Genomic DNA, 21,757 nt, shown 5'->3' on the forward strand with positions numbered 1-21,757 from the left:
GTAGAACAACTCCTACAGAACACATTCTGAACACTGGCAGAAGACCTCAGACTGCCAAAACAGCAAGTTAATCTCCACTGAATGAGGTAGGGCAAAAGATATGGGAAAATAAAGAGACAAAGGATCTGGGATGGAGACTGATGCCTCAGGAAGAAATCCGTGAAGGTGGAAAAGTTTCCATAGACTCGGAAAACCCCTCACGAGCAAGGACAGGAGAGAGCTTCAGAACCTCAGAGAGGAATGGAGAAACAAGTGCTTGGAAGGCAAAAATGGAGAGAATGCACTACAGAGATCATTGATGACAAACACTTCCCAGCCGAGAAACTGTTTGCATGCCCTCTGTGGTGAGTGGGGGCTGGGAGCTGAGGCTCAGGCTTGAGGCTCAGACCACAGGGAGAGGACTGGGGTTGACTGCCATGAAGATACTCTGAGGAGGCTAGTATGCACATAGCTGAGGGAGTCCAAGGAAAATCCTGGGCCTGCAAAAGTGTTAAGAGATCATTGCTGCTGGGAACTAACACTGTGTATTTGAAGACCCGGTCTTCATTAGTGTCATAGGTAGAATGAGCCAATGCTATGGACTGTGACCCCAGAGGTAGATACACCAAAGCCAGTGACAATGCCAGAGGCAGGGATACCTGCAACTGCAGTTTGCAATCCCAGAGAGGGAAATGATAGCTACTTGGTCACTGCCAAGGCAGTGTGGGTGCCAGAGGTAGAGAACAGGAGGTGGTCCCGACTCCAGGGGCTGAAGCTACCACCAAGCTGTGAGCAGGTGCTGGTCTCTACCCACAATCTCCTGAAAGCCTGTGCAGGTTGGCTCTGCTGAGGGATCCACAACCCTAGTCTGACTACCTTGGGGGAGTGCATGAACCGCCTTAGACTGTAGCAACTTCCCAAAGCCTTGGCCACAGCAGGCACTCCACACACACCCTGACTGTGGCTGCCCTACCCCTTCCTCTCCTCAGCCTGACTGAGCTGCTGCTGCTGCTGCTAAGTCACTTCAGTCGTGTCTGACTCTGTGCAACCCCATAGATGGCAGCCCATCAGGCTCCCCCGTCCCTGGGATTCTCCAGGCAAGAACACTGGAGTAGGTTTCCATTTCCTTCTCCAAGCCTGACTGAGCAAGTGAGCCCTAATAAGCTTCTACTTTTATCCCCTCTTGTCTGAATGGGTAATAGACACCAGAGGGCAGCCTACAGACAGAAGTAGTGCCAAAACCAAAGCTGAGCTCCAGGGGCTGTGTGCCCAAGGAAGAAGAAGGGAATTTGCTCCTGAAATGGCAGGTGCAGTGGATTAAATCCCTGCAATTATCCTGACATTGTGGACTTTGGGGGAAATTATGGACTTTGGAAGAAAGTACAAGCTAGAGTAAGGCCAGATCTGAGTCTGAACTGACCCCACAGTGCCCACAGCAGGTCCAGAGACCTTTCTAAAGATATTGGATGACTTCGTGAGTAGGAAGATTAGCTCACTGTGTGGTGAGGATTATGGAGGACTCTGGAGGACATTCTTCTTACTGCCACTCTCTCTCTGTCTCTCTCAATATATATATGTATACATATATATGTATATAGTTGTCATTCAGTTGCTCATTAGCCTTCTTTATGATCCAACTCTCACATCCATGCATGACTACTGGAAAAACCATAGTTTTGACTATACGGACTTTGTTGGCAAGGTAATGTCTCTGCTTTTTAATATGCTGTCTAGGTTTGTCTTAGCTTTTCTTCCAAGGAGCAAGCATCTTTTAATTTCATGGCTGCAGTCACTATATATATATATATATATATGTATATATATATATATATATATATATATATTTTCTTTATTGTATTTTTCTTTTGTTATCCTTCTTTATTATTCCTTTAATTTTAATTTTTAACTTACTTTTTCCTTTTTAAAACACTTTTTATTTTAAATAAATTCATTGTATTCTATTTTTCCTATTTTTACATTTCTCTTTAGTTATATTGAATTTCCCCCCATGTTTTATATTTTGTATTTTTCTAGTATAGTTTTTACATATAGGTTTGTTTATTGGCTAGATTAATCTCTTCTTTCCTGATCTCTGGTTTTATTCTTCTTTTTCTCTCTTTTTTCTGTTTGGGAGTGTGAGTCTCTTTGGGTGGTCTTGTCTATTGAGTGTTGCTTTAACCACTTGTCTTGGGGTCTTGTCTGTCCATTCTTTTCTTATTTGTATGCTTCTTTGACTTTCTCCCCCCAGCCCCCACCACCTTATCTCTTTCTCTTTCTGTTCTGTGCTATATAGCTTGTGGAGTCCTGGTAAAATTCTGAGGTGGGGGGTCCCAAGTTTAAAATGTTAGACTGCCAGAGAACTCTGGACCCCATGGGACATTAACTGGAGAGAGCTCTCCCCAAAGCCTCCATCTCAACACTAAGACCAGAACCCTCCCAAAGGCCAGCAAGCTCCAGTGCCAGGAACCTCATGCCAAACCATCACTAAAATAGGAACACAACCACACCCCATTAGCAGATAGGCTGTCCAAGCCATTTCCAGCTCCAAATCAACCCCAACACATCACTGAACATGTCACTGTCCTTCAGAGAGACATGATCAGTTCCACCCATCAGAACACAGGCACCAGTCCCCCCAACCAGGAAACCCTCAAAAGGCACTAGTCCATTCTGACCTATTGAGGGCAGACTCCACAAACAGGAGGAACTACAACCTTGCAACCTGCAGAAAGGAGACCACAAACACAGTAAATCAAACGAAATGAAAAGACAGAGAAACATGCAGTAGATGAAGGAACATGGTAGAAACCCAAAAAACCATAAAAATGAAGAGGAAATAGGCAATCTAAATCTACCTAAGAAGAATTCAGAGAAATGATAGTAAACGTGATGCAAAATCCTGGAAATAAAATGAAGGCACCAATAAATAGAATGAAGGAACAGATTGAGAAGATACAAAAAATGTTTAACAAGGATCTAGAAGAAATAAAGAATAGACAATCAGCAGTGAAAAAAACAATAACTAAGAAAAAAACACATTACAGAGAACCAATAGCAGAATAACTGAGGTAGAGGAATGGATAAGTGAGCTGGAAGGTAGAATAGTGGAAATAACTAAAGCAGAGCCAAATAGAGAAAAATGGAATGAAAAGAATGAGGACAGCCGTAGAGACCTCTGGGTCTTTAAGCACACCAATATTTGAATTACAGGGATCCCAGAAGAAGAAGAGAAAAGAAAGGGTAAAATAAAAATTTTGAGGAGACTATAGCTGAAAACTTTCCTATTATGGGAAAGGAAATAGCCACCCAATTACAGGAAGCCCAGAGAGTCCCATACAGGATAAACCTAAAGAAAAACACACCAAGACACATATTAATCAAAGTAATAAGATTAAACACAAAGAAAAAATATTAAAAGCAACAAGAGAAAAGCAACGTATAACATATAAGGGGATCCCCGTAAGGCAAATGGCTGATTTTTCAAAAGAAACTCTTCAGGCCAGAAAGGAGTGACAGGATATACATAAAGTGATGAAATGAAAAAAACCTACAACCAAGATTACCCAGCAAGGATATCATTCAGATTCGACAGAGAAATGAACATCTTTACAGATTGGCAGAAGTTAAGAGAACTCAGCACTACAAAACCAACTTTACACAAATGTAAAGGAACTTCTCTAGACAAAAAACACAAGAGACAGAAAAGACCTACAATAATAAAGCCAAATAATAAAGCAAATGGTAAAGGGATCATATAAATCAATAATTACCTTACATGTAAATGGACTAAATGTTCCAACTAAAAGGCACAGACTGGCTGAATGGATACAAAAACAAGATCCCTATATATTTTGTCTACAGAATAGACAGAAAGTGAGGGGATGGAAAAAGGTATTTCATGCAAATGTAAATCAAAAGAAAGCATAAGTAGCCATACTCATATCAGATAAAATAGATTTTAAAATAAAGACCATTACAAGAGAAAAAGAAGGACACCATATAATGATCAAATGATCAATCTAAGAAGATTATATATATATATATATATATATATATACACCCAACATAGAAGCACCTCAATACATAGTGTTAGTCACTCAGTCATATCTGACTCTTTGTGACCCCATGGACTGTAGCCTGCCAAGCTCCTCTGTCCATGGAATTTTCCAGACAAGAATACTGGAGTGCATTGCCATTCTCTTCTCCAGGGGATCTTGCTGACCCAGGGATCAAACCCAAGCAGCAACAACTATAAAAGGGGAAATTGACAATAACACAAGGGGAGATTTTAACACCGGATTCACACCAATGGACACATCATCCAGACAGAAAATTAGTAAGGAAACACAAGCTTTGAATGATACATTGGACTGCTGCTGCTGCTAAGTCACTTCAGTCGTGTCCGACTCTGTGCGACCCCATAGACAGCAGCTCACTAGGCTTCTCTGTCCCTGGGATTCTCCAGGCAAGAATACTGGAGTGGGTTGCCATTTCCTTCTCCAATGCATGAAAGTGAAAAGTGAAAAGTGAAAGTGAAGTCGCTCAGTCGTGTCCCACTCTTAGCGACCCCATGGACTGCAGCCTATCAGGCTCCTCCATCCATGGGATTTTCCAGGCAAGAGTACTGGAGTGGGGTGCCATTGCCTTCTCCGTACATTTGACTACATGGATCTAATTGATATTTATAGGACATTTCATCTAAAAATTCATGTAATTTCTATTATTTAAATTGTGAAAGTGAAAGTGTTAGTCGTTCACTTGTGTCCGACTCTTTGCAACTTCATGGGTTGTAACCCAGCAGACTCCTAAGTCCATGGAGTTCTCCAGGCAAGAATACTGGAATAAGTTTTCATTTCCTTCTACAGGGGAACTTCCTGACCCAAGGATCAAACCTGGGTCTCCTGCATTATACACAGATTTTTGCCATCTGAGCCACAAGGGAAGCCCATTTAAATTGTAGTCAGCTCAACAAATACATTGAACTCTATGCTGTGTACTAGAAGACGTGCTGATAGAGAGTTTACATTCTTGTTGGAAAGCAGTGAAGTAAACAATAAGTAGCAGAAATTGGCCTATAACTATTTGCAAGTGGTGTGGTACTGATTACAAATCCCAAGAAGGGGAGATGAATACAATATACAGGAATCCACTATGGTTTCCAAAAGTATAATTAAGCTGATTTAAGCAATGGATAATATTTACCTAGAAAACAAGGATAAACCATGAGTTAGATTGGAAGGATGTTGGAGAACTGACTAATTAGAATGATTTAAGAGAATGAATTTTAATTTGGTGATGGTATTCCAAGCAAAATACATAAGCAGGCAGTGTTAAATTGAGAGTTAGAGTGCAATCATAGACCCCCAAGCTCACTATATAATCAAGCTTCCTAATTATTCATATTTCTAGAACCAAAACAGTTTAAATTTTCCTTGTTATGTATATACTATGATTGGCTTTACAGATGGTGCTGATGGGAAAGAACCCACCTGCCAATGCAGGAGACATGAGACATGGCTATGATCCTTGGGTTGGGAAGATCCCCTGGAGGAGGGCATGGCAACCCACTCCAGTATTCTTGCCTGGAGAATCCTATGGACAGAGGAGCCTGGAGGGCTACAGTCCATAGGGTTGCAAAGAATTGGACCAAAGCAACTTTGTGCACATGTATACCATAATTATCTTCTAAAAGGTGCATACAACCCATTAAGCCTTCATTCTATAACCGCGTTTGACAATGAGTTTTATATATGTCTCTTTTGTCATCTAAACACAAAATCTTTAGTATTTGTAATATGTCATTGTTTCTAATGTAGTGCCTTATGGATAGTCTCTGATTTATTTGGGCTTCTTTCTTCTCATTAACAAAATAAGATATTACAGTTTACATTGTATGGAAAAGAAAGACAAATGAGAAAATCTTCTATGAGCTCTTTATAAGAAAAATCATTAGTATTTATCAATGTATTAATTATTGCTTAGTGGTAAGTTTGGTACAACTATCTAAAAAATGTTTATAGGAAAATAAATTCTATTTTATTTATTTACAGAGTCTCTTAATTTTATAAAGAAGATGCATTTTCTTTCTTATTTTCCCATGTGTTTACATTCTAAATAACTACCTATTTGCCTTCTCTTGTACCTCACAGGATGATGGAAGAACAAGAACATTGATGGAAATCAGCTTGCACAGGAGGTTGGTTGAAAGTAAATACAGTAATGATACAATATTTATCAAATATTTGAAATTTTTGACTACAATGAACACATATTCATGAGACTAATTAGAGTAGAAACTAAAGGCTTTAATAGCCAAGTTCATTGTTTCGAGAGTTCACTAATTGTCTCCAACATATGTAACTTAAAAAATCATATATACATTTTATATAAAATCATATGTAAAATGATTGTATATAAACAAAATAAAAGTTGTATTATGCTTCAATGGATTTAGAAAGAAAACAACAGGTTTACCATTTAATCAGCAGAAAACATCCAAATATGTGAATGCATGCTAAAAAGAGCAAAATTTTGAATAATCTTGCTGAACAACATAGGGCATTTGATTTTAGATTAATAAATTAGTTGGATGGAATCAGTGAAAATATTGAATTTTATCCTGGGGAACAAGCAGCACAGGAAAGAGAGAATTTGGCTAAAGATAAAATTAAAGCAACTGATATGTGTCCTTCAAAATGATAGAGCTCATCAAGAAATCACTATATCCAAATGAAGGCTTAGGATGATGATTAAAATAGGCTTTACTGAAGGCAGTTAGCTGGTAGTCTTTCTTGCATGGACTTACTGCTGGATTGGCATTTGTCATTTGCTGAACATTACTTCCTTTAACCACCAAATGAAATGGAAATAGTTGTATTAGGCAAGAGCAGTAAAGTTTATGGTCAATTTAGATCAGTTCAGTCTCTCAGTCATGTCTGACTCTGCAACCTCATGGACTGCAGTGTTCAAGGCTTACCTATCCATCACCAACTCCCAGAGCTTGCTCAAACTCATCCATTGAGTCGATGATGCCTTCCAACCATCTCATCCTCTGTCATCCCCTTCTCCTCCTATCTTCAATCTTTCCGAGCATCAGGGTCTTTTCAAATGAGTCAGTTCTTCGCATAAGGTGACCAGAGTATTGGAGTTTCAGCTTCAGCATCAGTCCTTTCAATGTATATTCATGACTGATTTCCTTAAAGAATGACTGGTTTGATTTTGCAGTCCAAGGGACTCTCAAGAGTCTTCTCCAACACCACAATTCAAAAACATGAATTTTTCAGTGTTCAGCTGTCTTTATAGTCCAATTCTCACATCCATATATAACTACTGGAAAAACTATAGGTTTGACTATATGGACATTTGTCGGGAAAGTAATGTCTCTGCTTTTAAATACACTGTCTAGGTTTGTCATAGCTTTTCTTCAAAGGAGAAAGTGTCTTTAAATTTCATGGCTTCAGTCACCATCTGCTGTGATTTTGGAGCCCAAGAAAATGAAGTTTCTCACTGTTTCCATTGTTGTTCCATCTATTTGTCATGAAGTAATGGGATTGGATGCCATGATCTTCATTTTTTGAATGTTGAGTTTTAAGCAAGTTTTTTTTTAACTCTCCTTTCAATTTCATCAAGAGGTTATTTAATTCCTCTTCACTTTCTGATATAAGGGTGGTCTCATCTGCGTATATGAAGTTATTGATGTTTCTCCTGCAATCTTCATTTCAGCTTGTCCAGCATCCAATCCAGAATTTCACTTCATATAAGGTTAATTTCTCCTTATGGGTGATGATACACAGGCTATACATACTCCTTTCTCAATTTGGAACCAGTCCTTTGTTCCATGTCCTGTTCTAACTGTTGCTTCTTGACCTGCATACAGATTTCTCAGGAGGCAGGTAAGGTGGTCTGGTATTTCAATGTCTTTAAGAATTTTCCACAGTTTGTTGTAATCCACCCAGTCAAAGGCTTTAGCATAGTCAATGAAGCAGAAATAGATGTTTTTCTGGAGTTCTCTTGCTTTTTCTAGGATACAGTGGATGTTAGCAATTTGATCTCTGGTTCTTTTGCCTTTTCTAAATACAGCTTGAACATCTGGAAGTTCTTGGTTCAAGTACTGCTGAAGCTTAGCTTGGAGAATTTTGAGCATTACTTTGCTAGCGTGTGAGATGAGTGCAATTATGTGGTAGTTTGAAAGTTTATGCTACTAATAATAAAATCATCTTGAAAGTGAAAGTGAAAGGGAATGTTGTTCAGTCGTGTCCGACTCTTTGAGAGTCCATGGAGTTCTTCAGGCTGGAATACTGGAGTGGGTAGCATTTCCTTTCTCCAGGGGATCTTCCCAACGGAGTGATTGAACTCAGGTGTCCCACATTAGTGAAGTTCAATATGAAAACGTAATAAACATTAATCTTCTAGCACCATGTTAATTTTCTTAATCTGTATTTTTCTAATGACAATGCAGGATTCAGACAATGATCCTGAATTAGTGTAACTATTTTAATTGGTCTCCCTGCTTAATGCTTGCCCCTCCCCATATAAATTCACTCCAGATTGATCTTCTACTCTATTTTTAAAACTCATTAATAGCTTCGTATTATCATTCGAATAACGTGCAAACTCTTTTGAGTCTTGTCTCACTTAGCCTAAGTGTATCTCTTATCCTCTAAACACTCACCTCCTCTACTCACACAGTCACATCTGGTTCCTTTCACAATAAACTTCCTTCAGTGTCTGCACACGTATACTCTCCTAATTTTTCAGATGAAGCAGGGTATGAAAATTTTTGCAAAACACCCATCTACCCTATATATGTGACAGCATTCTATTCTTCCCCTATCAGTACACTTGCCTTATCATTGAACAATAATTAATTTTTAGTTAATTTCTTTTATACCCCTAGACTTAAAGTTCTTAACAAATTTTGGTATCATGAACCTATTTAGTATTCTGGTGAGGTCTATTAGTTCCCTTCTCAGAACAATGCTTTTAATGGCACAAGATAGATTACTTAGGATAACAAGGAGAAACCTGTTATATTGAAATATATATTTGAGACATTAATAACTAAACTGATGACATACTAATATTCCTGATTATTAATTATTACATTAAGTAATAAAACCTAGTGGCAAGTCATAAGAAAACAACTTAAAAATCATGAGGAGCATTTTTCTGGCATTGAGTTGTATGCACTACTTGTACATTTTGGAAATAAATCATTTGTCAATTGTTTTATTTGCATTATTTTCTCCCATTCTGAGGATTGTCTTTTTATCCCTTTGTTCATTGAAGCACTATTTATAATAGCTAGAAAACGAAAGTAAACTAGAAGTCCATTGACAGATGAATGGATAAAGATGTTGTGGTACATTTACATAATGGAATATTACTCAGCCATAAAAAGGAACACATTTGAGCCAGTTCTAATGAGGTGGATGAACTTAGAACCTATTATACAGAGTGAAGTGAGTCAGAAAGAGAAAGGTACATACTGTATACTAATGCATATATACAGAATCTAGAAAAATGGTACTGAAGAATTTATTTACAGGGCAACTATGGAGAAACAGACATAGATGATAGACTTATGGACATAGGGAGACAGGAGGAGAGGGTGAGATGTATGGAAAGAGTAACATGAAAACTTACATTACCATATGTAAAATAGATAGCTAACTGAAATTTGCTCTATGGCTCAGGAAACTCAAACAGGTGCTCTGGATAAACCTGGAGGGGTGGGGTGGGGAGGGAAATGGGAGGGAGTTTCAAAAGGAAGGAGATATATGTATACCTATGGCTGATTCATGTTGAGGTTTGATAGAAAATAGCAAAATTCTGTAAAGCAATTTTCCTTCAATAAAAAATAAATTAATTAAAAAATATGAGGAGTAAAAATGATACTTTCAGATATCTGCAACACTGAAAGATATTATCTGTGGTCTTTAATGGCAACAGAGTCACATTTACTACTACTACCTCTGTGATTTCTGGCCTATATTAATAATTAAATTTAATGCTAATTTTCAGTTATAGGTAAGGAAAACTAAAGATGCCTTTTTTTTTTTTTTTCATACAAGTTTACAATGCCCTCTAGCTATCCTAGGCTTAAGTCTGTCTACTAACATGTCAACTCAGTAAGGAGAGGCACTAGATCTTTCCTGCCTGTCATTGAATCCTCAATTTTTGACTATATAATTATACAACTATAACATAACTACATATATAACAACTTCTGTTTTATGTGTTGGAGATAGAGCTGTGAATAATAAGACAAAAGCAGTATGTTTCATGGAATTTTCATTCTCATGGGAGAGGGAAGCACATCAAAGACACTCATATTGTTCATGGAATATTATATTTCTCTTTTGCTTTGACCTCTTCTAAGATCAATTTGTCTAGAAATACCTACTATAGCAATTTTTTTAATTTTTAATTGAAGGATAATTACTTTACAGGATTTTGTTGTTTTCTGTTAAACCTCAACATGAATCAGCCATACAAGGTTTTAGTGTATTGAAGTTCTAAATTAATTCACCAATAATAAAGAGATCATTTAAAGTGGAAAGAAATTGTTATTACCATTTAAAATATACATGTTCATAACAGTCTGCTTATTTAGGGCTTCTTGATATAGAACCATAATTTATACACCTTCATACTCTTGTTTATCCAATTATCCCTTCCTTGAGATCCCATTCTTTTCGGTTACTACTAACTTTTCAAGACTGAGATATCACTTCCTCTGGGAAGATATTTCTTTTCTTTTTCTTTTTTTAATTTAAATTTATTTATTTTAATTGAAGGCTAATTACTTTACAATATTGTATTGGTTTTGCCATATTCTACATTCCTCTCCACATAGCTTCACCAGCCGGGTTTGTAATCCTTCCTTGGTGTTCAAGTAGCACTTTGGGTATATCTATATTTGTGAACAGCTGACAGACAGGAATTAAATTATCTCCCTGTTATTGCATATCTTTGTTTTCCTTCCTCTAAATTATGGGGCCTCAGTAAAGCTGACACCTCACTCTCTCTACTGAAACACTGCTTATGAACTCCCTGTGGGAAAGAAAACCCTTCAAATCTGAGAACATTCATTCTTGCTCTACTGAGAATCTTTAAAGATCAATTTTAAGAGAGGTAGCAGAATGCATGTATTTTGGGGTTCCCAAAACTCCAAAGGGATTGTGTCAAGATATTGTGATCCTAATACCTGACTGGCATTATCCCTCATCCTCAATTTATTCCTGAGGAGGACGTAGGAGAGGGACATCCTTATGTACTCGTGTATGTGTAGTGTCCTTATTACTGTCTACATCTTTAAAAATATAGGAAATGACATTGGCTTCAAGTATGTTTTCAAGAGACTTGCTGGTCCTCCCTTAAATCTACTTTCTCTAACCTAAAATCACATGGAGTACTAGCCCAGTCTTACTTTTATTTGTATCTCCAGGAGTTGGCACAGTGTTTAGTGTATGATAGCTAGCTATAAATGATCCCTAAACTGAACCAAAGTGATTTTAATGAAATTATGATGTTTTTAGACTGATGCCACAGAAATTGTTTTCCTGTTGGTAATGCATACTATTCCTTAAATAAGAGAATAAAGGGAATCTGTGAAAACCTAACATGATTTTGAATGCATTATTTAAAAATCTCAATAATTTAATCTATAAGTAGAGAAATATGTAGCCTATTTGTGTATTATGGATCAGTTCAGTTCAGTTCAGTCGTTCAATCACGTCTGACTTTTTGCAACACCATGAATTGCAGCACCCCAGTCCTCCCTGTCCATCACCAACTTCCGGAGTTCACTCAAACTCACGTCCCTCGAGTCGGTGATGCCATACAGCCATCTCATCCTCTGTCATCGCCTTTTCCTCCTGCCCCCAATCCCTCCCAGCATCAGAGTCTTTTCCAATGAGTCAACTCTTTGCATGAGGTAGCCAAAGTACTGGAGTTTCAGCTTTAGAATCATTCCTTCCAAAGGACTGATCTTCTTTAGAATGGACTGGTTGGATCTCCTTGCAGTCCATGGGACTCTCAAGAGTTTCCTCCAACACCACAGTTCAAAAGCATCAGTACCTCAGTGCTCAGCTTTCTTCACAGTCCAAATCTCACATCTGTACATGACCACTGGAAAAACCATAGCCTTGACTAGACGAACCTTTGTTGGCAAAGTAATGTCTCTGCTTTTGAATATGCTATCCAGGTTGGTCATAACTTTCCTTCCAAGGAGTAAGCGTCTTTTAATTTCATGGCGGCAATCACATCTGGAGTGATTTTGGAGCCCCCCAAAATAAAATCTGCCACAGTTTCCACTGTTTCCCCATCTATTTCCCATGAAGTGATGGGACCGGATGCCATGATCTTCGTTTTCTGAATGTTGAGCTTTAAGCCAACTTTTTCACTCTCCTCTTTCACTTTCATCAAGAGGCTTTTTAGTTCCTCTTCACTTTCTGCCAGAAGGGTGGTGTCATCTGCATATCTGAGGTTATTGATGTTTCTCCTGGCAATCTTGATTCCAGCTTGTGCTTCTTCCAGCCCAGCGTTTCTCATGATGTATTCTGCATAGAAGTTAAATAAGCAGGGTGACAATATACAGCCTTGACATACTCCTTTTCCTATTTGGAACCAGTCTGTTGTTCCATGTCCAGTTCTAACTGTTGCTTCCTGATCTGCATATAAGTTTCTCAACCAGTTGGTAAACTGGCATAGAGTTGAACATATCCCTGATTGTGACTTTAAATATCAATTTAGGAAGTTGGAGGTGTAGGGACACCCTGAGCTTAACAAAATTACATGAGCACAACAAAATTACAAGTGGACTGCAAGGAGATCAAACCAGTCCATCCTGAAGTAAATCAGTCCTGAATATTCATTGAAAGGACTGATGCTGAAGCTGAAACTCCAACATTTTGGCCACCTGATGCACAGAACTGACTCACTGAAAAATACCTTGATGTTGGGAAAAATTGAAGGCAGGAGATGAAGGGGACAATAGAGGATAAGATGGTTGGATGGCATCGCAGACTCGATGGACATGAGTTTGAGTTAGCTCTGGGAGTTGGTGATGGACAGGGAAGCCTGATGTGCTGCAGTGCATGGAGTTGCAAAGAATCTGACATGAATGAGTGATTGAACTGAAATGAACTGAACAGAACAAGTATTGATTAGAGAGATCTGAAGACCTGCAAAAAAAAAAAAAAAAAGGTTTTCTATAACGAAAGATGTAAAGAATAGACTACAATGATATGGTTAGAAGGGGTGTAAATAAGGTATATTCAAGATCCATACCCATGGGTCAATGATCCACAAACAGGACAATTACAAAGTTTCTCCCCAAGGATCAATGGATCCAAGCCCCACAACAGGCACCCCAGACTGGGGATCATGGACCAAGGAATTGATAATGTTTGATTTTGGAGGTCAAATGAGGCTTACTTTCAGAGGAGCCAGAGACATATAGGACATAGACTGTACTCTTAAATGGCACACAGAAAATTTCACATGCTCAAGGACCCAGAATAAGCAGGGTTAGAAAGGAGACTGGATTAGATGTACTTGCTGAGACTCAGAGAGGCAGAAGGCAAATGGAGTTCAACCTGGGAACACAGACACTGGAAGCAGGCATTTTCAGAAGCTCATTCTGTAGTGAGGACACTGGTACTGGCAAGCACCAATTCAGAATCCTCCCTCAAGCTGATTAGCATGAAAACCCAACCATCCCAAACCCAACCCAAACCCAACCATGGCACTAGTAGCGAGATGCCTCAGGCCAAACAGCTATCTGGGTGAGACCACAGCTCCATGTGCCACCAGGGAAGCTGCTTCAGGACACCCCTGAGTCCCCAGCTGCTCTAAGACCCAGCCCTGCTCATCAGAGGGGCCAGGACTCAGCCCTTCTCACCAGAAGTCTAGCACCAGCTCAGGGACCCCTGAGTCTCTTATTGCAAGGGCAATAAGAGACTGCAGGTCTCAGCTCCATACCCAAGTGAGCTGGAACTAGTCTCTGGATTCCCTAGGCTACTGTCCCACCCACCTATGGACTGATATCAGCTCTGAGATATTTGCTCCCTATAGCAACAGATTCAAGAATCCAATACCACTTACCAGTGGGTTGACAATAGCCCCAGGAAATGGCTTCACCCATCAGTGAGACAGTACTAGTCCTGTGATACCCTGGGCCCTTGTCCCACTCACCAGCAGGCTGACACCAGCCTTAGCACCCCACTGGGTCCAAATGCTTCTCACAAGCATGTTGCACCCAGTCCAAGACTCATTTGGCTCCTAATCCACTCACCTTAGGATCTGATACTACTCACCAGCAGGGCAGCACCACTTTTGGGACCCTCTGGAACGTGTAGCCAACTGTGATAGGAACTGACGCCACCATCAACAAGCCAACACTAAATCTGGGATCCCCTGGCCAGCACTAGTCACTCTGGGACTCAACTCCTCTCACTTATGGGCCAGCAATAGCCTGAAGCTACACAGCCTGCCATATTAAGACCTGGCCACACTGGCCAACTTTTGCTGCACAAGTCAGGGTCTGGAAACCAGTGGAACTATAGGAAAGCCATACTTACAAGACCACCTACAGTAGTTAGCCTTTCACAATAGAAAGGCCCATGCAGCTCATGTAAGGGTCTCCCCTAGAGCATATAGCCCTGGTGACTAGAGGAGTGGATTCCTCCCATGCATGAGACATCCATAGAAAAAGCCAATTCTCTAAGATCAGCAAATTTAACCAACATAACAAATACAAAAACTAAAACAGCAAACTGGGCAAAATGAGAAGAACAAAACATATGTTCCAAATGAAGAAACAAAATAAATCCTTAGAAGAACTAAGTGGAGATAAGCAATCTATCCAATGAAGAGTTCAAGGTAATGATCATAAATAAAGATGCTCAAAGTACTTGAGATAAGAATGGACAAACACATTGAGAACTTTAACAAGGAATTGGAAAATATAAAAAAGATTCAAATAGAGCTGAAGAATACTATAACTGAAATAAAATATATAATAGAAGGAATTAAAAGTAGATTAGATGATATGAAGAAACAAATTTGTAAACTGGAAGAAAAGTGGAAGCTGAAAAGAAGAAAGAAAAAAAAAAGTAAAATTATGAGGACAGTTAGGAGAACTGTGAATTTAACTCAGATGACCAATATATATTATTACTACTGCAGGCAGGAATCTCTCAGAAGAAATGGAGTAGCCATCATGGTCAACAAAAGAGTCCGTAATGCAGTACTTGGATGCAATCTCAAAAACGACAGAGTGATCTCTGTTCGTTTCCAAGGCAAACCATTCAATATCACAGTAATCCAAGTCTATGCCTCAACCAGTAATGCTGAAGAAGCTGAAGTTGAACGGTTCTACAAGACCTTTTAGAAATAACACCCCCAAAAGATGTCCTTTTCGTTATAGGGGACTGGAATGCAAAAGTAGGAAGTCAAGAAACACCTGGAGTAACAGCCAAATTTGGCATTGGAATACGGAATGAAGCAGGGCAAAGACTAATAGAGTTTTGCCAAGAAAATGTACTGGTCATAGCAAACACCCTCTTCCAACAACACAAGAGAAGACTCTATACATGGACATCACCAGATGGTCAACACCGAAATCAGATTGATTATATTCTTTGCAGCCAAAGATGGAGAAGCTCTATACAGTCAGCAAAAACAAGACCAGGAGCTGACTGTGGCTCAGACCATGAACTCCTTATTGCCATATTCAGACTTAAATTGAAGAAAGTAGGGAAAAACACTAGACCATTCAGGTATGACCTAAATCAAATCCCTTATGATTATACAGTGGAAGTGAGAAATAGATTTAAGGGCCTAGATCTGATAGATAGAGTGCCTGATGAACTATGGAATGAGGTTCATGACATTGTACAGGAGACAGGGATCAAGACCATTCCCATGGAAAAGAAATGCAAAAAAGCAAAATGGCTGTCTGGGGAGGCCTTCCAAATAGCTGTGAAAAGAAGAGAAGCGAAAAGCAAAGGAGAAAAGGAAAGATATAAACATTTGAATGTAGAGTTCCAAAGAATAGCAAGAAGAGATAAGAAAGCCTTCCTCAGTGATCAATGCAAAGAAATAGAGAAAAACAACAGAATGGGAAAGACTACAGATCTCTTCAAGAAAATCAGAGATACCAAAGGAACATTTCGTGCAAAGATGGGCTTGATAAAGGACAGAAATGGTATTGACCTAACAGAAGCAGAAGATATTAAGAAGAGATGGCAAGAATACACAGAAAAACTGTACAAAAAAGATCTTCATGACCCAGATAATCACGATGGTGTGATCACTGACCTAGAGCCAGACATCCTGGAATGTGAAGTCAAGTGGGCCTTAGACAGCATCACTACGAACAAAGCTAGTGGAGGTGATAGAATTTGAAATAGAGCTATTTCAAATCCTGAAAGATGATGCTGTGAAAGTGCTGCATTCAATATGCCAGCAAATTTGGAAAACTCAGCAGTGGCCACAGGACTGGAAAAGGTCAGTTTTCATTCCAATCCCAAAGAAAGGCAATGCCAAAGACTGCTCAAACTACCACACAATTGCACTCATCTCACACGCTAGTAAAGTAATGCTCAAAATATTCCAAGCCACCGCTTCAGCAATATGCGAACCGTGAACTTCCTGATGTTCAAGCTGGTTTTAGTAAAGGCTGAGGAAGCAGAGATCAAATTGCCAACATCTGCTGGATCATCAAAAAAGCAAGAGAGTTCCAGAAAAACATCTATTTCTGCTTTACTGACTATGCCAAAGCCTTTGACTGTGTGGATCACAATAAACTGTGGAAAATTCTGAAAGAGATGGAAGTACCAGACCACCTGATCTGCCTCTTGAGAAATTTGCATGCAGGTCAGGAAGCAACAGTTAGAACTGGACACGGAACAACAGACTGGTTCCAAATAGGAAAATGAGTATGTCAAGGCTGTATATTGTCACCCTGTTTATTTAACTTCTATGCAGAGTAATCATGAGAAATGCTGGACTGGAAGAAACACAGGCTGGAATCAAGATTGCCAGGAGAAGTATCAATAACCTCAGATATGCAGATGACACCACCCTTATGGCAGAAAGTGAAGAGGAACTAAAAACCCTCTTGGGGAAAGTGAAAGTGGAGAGTGAAAAAGTTGGCTTAAAGCTCAACATTCAGAAAACGAAGATCATGGCATCTGGTCCCATCACTTCATGGGAAATAGATGGGGAAACAGTGGAAACAGTGGCAGACTTTATTTTTCTGGGCTCCAAAATCACTGCAGATGGTGACTGTAGCCATGAAATTAAAAGACGCTTACTCCTTGGAAAGAAAGTTATGACCAACCTAGATAGCATATTCAAAAGCAGAGACATTACTTTGCCAACAAAGGTTCGTCAAGTCAAGGCTATGTTTTTTTTTCTGTAGTCATGTATGGATGTGAGAGTTGGACTGTGAAGAAGGCTGAGTGCTGAAGAATTGATGCTTTTGAACTGTGATGTTGGAGAAGACTCTTGAGAGTCCCTTGGACTGCAAGGAGATCCAACCAGTCCATTCTGAAGGAGATCAGCCCTGGGATTTCTTTGGAGGGAATGATGCTAAAGCTGAAACTCCAGTACTTTGGCTACCTCATGCAAAGAGTTGACTCATTGGAAAAGACTCTGATGCTGGGAGGGATTGGGGGCAAGAGAAGAAGGGGAAGACAGAGGATGAGATGGCTGGGTGTCATCACTGACTCGATGGACGTGAGTTTGAGTGAACTCCGGGAGTTGGTGATGGGCAGGGAGGCCTGGTTTGCTGCGGTTCATGGGGTCTCAAAGAGTCGGACACGACTGAGCGACTGATCTGTTCTGATCTGATCTAGGAGAACTGTGGAACAATATCATGCATATTAACATTGATATTTTGGGGGTCCCAGAAAAAAATGATAGAGAAGGGGCAGAAGACAAAATAGCTGGATACTTCCTTAGCCTGGGAAAGAAACAGACATCCAGGTCCAGGAATCACAGAGAGTCTCAAACAGAATCAAATTGGAGATACACACCAACACATATCATATTCAAAATGGTAAAAATTAAATTAAGAAAGATTATTAAAATCAGCAAGGGAAAAGCAACAAGTTAAACATAAAGGGACTCCCAAAAGTCTACCAGCACATTTTTTAGCAGAAATGCTGTTAGTCATAAGGGAATGTGTTAGTTGTTCAGTTGTGTCCAACTCTTTGCAATCCCATGGACTGTAGCCTGCCAGGCTCCTCTGTCCATGGAATTCTCCAGGCAAGAATACTGGAGTAGATTGCCATTTCCTTCTCCAGTGCATCTTCCTGACCCAGGGATCAAACCAGAGTCTCCCACATTGTGGGCAGATTCTTTATTGTTTGAGGCTCCAGGGAAGACCCCATAAGGGAATAGCATGATATATTTACAAGTGACAAAAGGGAAACATGCACAACCAAAAAGGCTTTCATTTAAGCATGCTATCTGGCAAGGATTTCATCCTAATTTGAAGGAGTTCCTCAAGCTAGCAAAGGGTTTTACAAGAAATGTTGTTGGGCCTTCTTTAAGTAGAAAAGAAAAAGCCACAACTAGAAATATCAAATGGATGAAAGGAAAGATTTGTTGGTAAAGGCAAATATAGAGTAAAGTTAATAAATCAACCACATATACAGCTAGTAGGAAGCTTAAAAGATCAAAGTAGGAATATCATCTATATGCACAGTACATAATTAAGAGATACACAAGCAAGAAAATGTAAAACATGATGTCATAACCATAATGGGAGTGGGCTGTTAAAATGCATTTGAATTTAGAACAGCAACTTAAAATAGTCATGTATACATAGGATGGTGTATATAAACCTCATGGTAACCACTCTAATACTTTGGCCACCTGATGTGAAGAGCTGATTCATTGGAAAAGATTCTGATGCTGGAAAAGATTGAGGCCAGGAGGAGAAGCAGGTGACAGAGGATGAGATGGTTAGGTGGTATTGCTGGCTCAATTGACATGAGTTTGAGGAACTCTGGGAGATGGTGAAGGGCAGGGAAGCCTGCTGTGCTGAAGTTCATGGGATTACAAAGAGCTGGACATGACTTAGCTACTGAACAATAACAACAGTGGTAACCACAAACCAAAACTCTGTCATAAATATACCTACGGAGTAAAGAAGGACATTTGAATATATCTCTAAAGATAGTCATCAAATCACAAGGGAGTATATCAAAAGAAAAAAAGGACCAAAAACCAACTCAACAATAATCCAAAATCAATTAACAAAATGGCAATGAGTACAAAACTATTAATAATTACCTTAAATGTGAATAGACTAAATGGTCCAAAGAAAAGACACAGAGTGGCTGAATGTATACATAAATAAGACCCATACAGAAGCTGCCTCCGAGAGACTTACTTCAGATATAAACACACCCAAACTGCATGTGAGATGAGAAATGATATTCCATGAAAGTGAAGAAAGCTGGAGTATCAATACTTATATAAGACAAAACAGACATTAAAACAAAGACTGTAACAGGATGATCAAGGGATCAATCTAAGAATAAGATATAACATTGTAAATATATATTGTCCCTACAGAGAAGCACCTAAATACATAAAGCTAACATTAACAGATAAAAAGTGAGATATCTATAGTAACACAATAATAATAGTGGACTTTATCCCCTCACTTACATCAATGGCCAAATCATCCAAATCAATAAGGAAACACTGACCTTAAATGACACATAGAGCCAATGGACTTAAATGATAACAGAGCATTCCATCCAAAGCGGCAGTATACACTCTTCAAGTGCACATGGAACATTATCTAGGAAAGATCATGTGCTAAGCCATAAAATATTAATCAATAAATAGAAGAAAATTGAATTCATGGGAAGCATCTTTTCTGATCACATTACTATGACACTAGAAATCAACTATTTTATTAATAGTTTGCATTAAAAATGCAAAAATCACAAATATATGGAGGCTGAACAACATGCTAAAAACAACTAGTGGACCATTGAAGAAATCAAACAGGAAACTAAAAAATATCTGGAGAAAAATAAAAAGACAATGACCCCAAATCTATGGATTGCAACAAATTAGTTGTAAGTGAGAAGTTTATGGTGTTAGAAGTCTACCTCAGGAAACAAGAAAAATTTCAAGTAAATGACCTAATTGCATACTTCATTAAAGTAGAGAAAGTAGAACAAGCAAAACGCAGACAAAACCCAGTAGTTCAGTTCAGTTCAGTCTCTCAGTCATGTCCAAAGCTTTGCAACCCCATGGAGTGCAGCACATCAGGCTTCCCTGTTAATCACCAACTCCCAGAGCTTGTTCAAACCCATGGCCATCGAGTCTGTGATGCCATCGAACCATTTAATTTTCTGTTGTCCCCTTCTCCTCCTGCCTTCAATCTTTCCCAGAATCTTTTCCAATGAGTCAGTTCTGTGAATCAGGTAGCCACAGTACTGGAGTTTCAGCTTCAGCATCAGTCCTTCCAATGAATATTCAGAATTTATTTTCTTTAGGATTGACTGGTTGGATCTCCTTGCAGTCCAAAGGACACTCAAGAGTCTTCTCCAACATCACAGTTCAAAAGCATCAAATCTTTGGTGCTCAGTCTTATTTATAGTCCAACTCTCGCATCCATACATGACTACTGGAAAAACCATAGCTTTGACTAGACAGACTTTTGTTGGCAAACTAAAGTCTCTGCTTTTTAACATGCTATCTAGGTTAGTCATAGCCTTTCTTCCAAGAAGCAAAGAAAGAAAGAAAAGAAAGTGAAATCGCTAAGTCGTGTCCAACTGTTTGTGACCCCATGAACTGTAGCCTACTAGGCTCCTCAGTCCATGGCATTTTCCAGGCAAGAGTACTGGGGTGGGTTGCCATTTCCTTCTCCAGGGGATCTTCCTATCCCAGGGATTGAACCCTGGCCTCCTGCATTGTAGGCAGACACTTTACTGTCTGAGCCACCAGGAAAGCCCCAAAAGAAAAGCCTACAGACCTGGTATTCCCAGGCGGCCTCCCATCCAAATACTGGCTAGGCCCGACCCTGCTTAGCTTCGGAGATCAGATGAGATTGGGCGCATTCAGGGTGGAATGGCTGTAGCATCTTTTAATTTCATGGCTGCAGTCACCAACTGCAATGATTTTGGAGCCCAAGAGACCAAAGCCTGTCACTGTTTCCATTGTTTCCTCATCTATTTTCCATGCAGTACTAGGACCGGGTGCCATAACCTTAATTTTTTGAATGTCTAGTTTTAAGTCAACTTTTTCACTCTCGTTTTTCACTTTCATCAAGAGACTCTTTAGTTCTTTGCTTTCTGGCATAAAGAGTCATCTGTATATCTGAGGTTATTGATATTTCTCCTGCAATCTTGATTCCAGCTAGTGGTTCACCCAGTACAGCATTTTGCATGATGTACTCTGCATGTAAATTAAATATGTAGGGTGACATTATACAGCCTTGAGGCACTCCTTTCCCAATTTTTAACTAGTCCATTGTTCCATGTTCAGTTCTAACTGTTGCTTCTTGACCTGCACACCGATTCCTAAGGAGGCAGGTAGAGCTGTCTGGTATTTCAATCTCTAAGAATTTTCCACAGTTTGCTGTGATCCACACAGTCAAAGACTGACATAGCCAATATTGCAGAAGTAGATATTTTTTGGTACTCTCTCACTTTTTGAATGATCCAACATGTGTTGGCAATTTGATCTCTGGTTCCTCTGTCTTTTCTAAATCTAGCTTGAACATCTGGAAGTTTTCAGT

General features: G+C 39.3%; 1 protein-coding gene and 1 pseudogene across 11 annotated transcripts in view; both read right to left on the minus strand.

Moving 5' to 3' along the window:
* The window catches only part of GRIA4 (glutamate ionotropic receptor AMPA type subunit 4), a 680,457-nt gene that overhangs the window by 321,643 nt on the left and 337,057 nt on the right, over positions 1–21,757 (minus strand). The gene's annotated exons all lie outside the window — the stretch shown is intronic.
* On the minus strand, positions 20,982–21,099 carry LOC112441669 (uncharacterized; annotated as a pseudogene).

The sequence above is a fragment of the Bos taurus genome, chromosome 15 (assembly GCF_002263795.3).
Source record: "Bos taurus isolate L1 Dominette 01449 registration number 42190680 breed Hereford chromosome 15, ARS-UCD2.0, whole genome shotgun sequence".
NCBI classification, from domain to species: Eukaryota; Metazoa; Chordata; class Mammalia; order Artiodactyla; family Bovidae; genus Bos; species Bos taurus.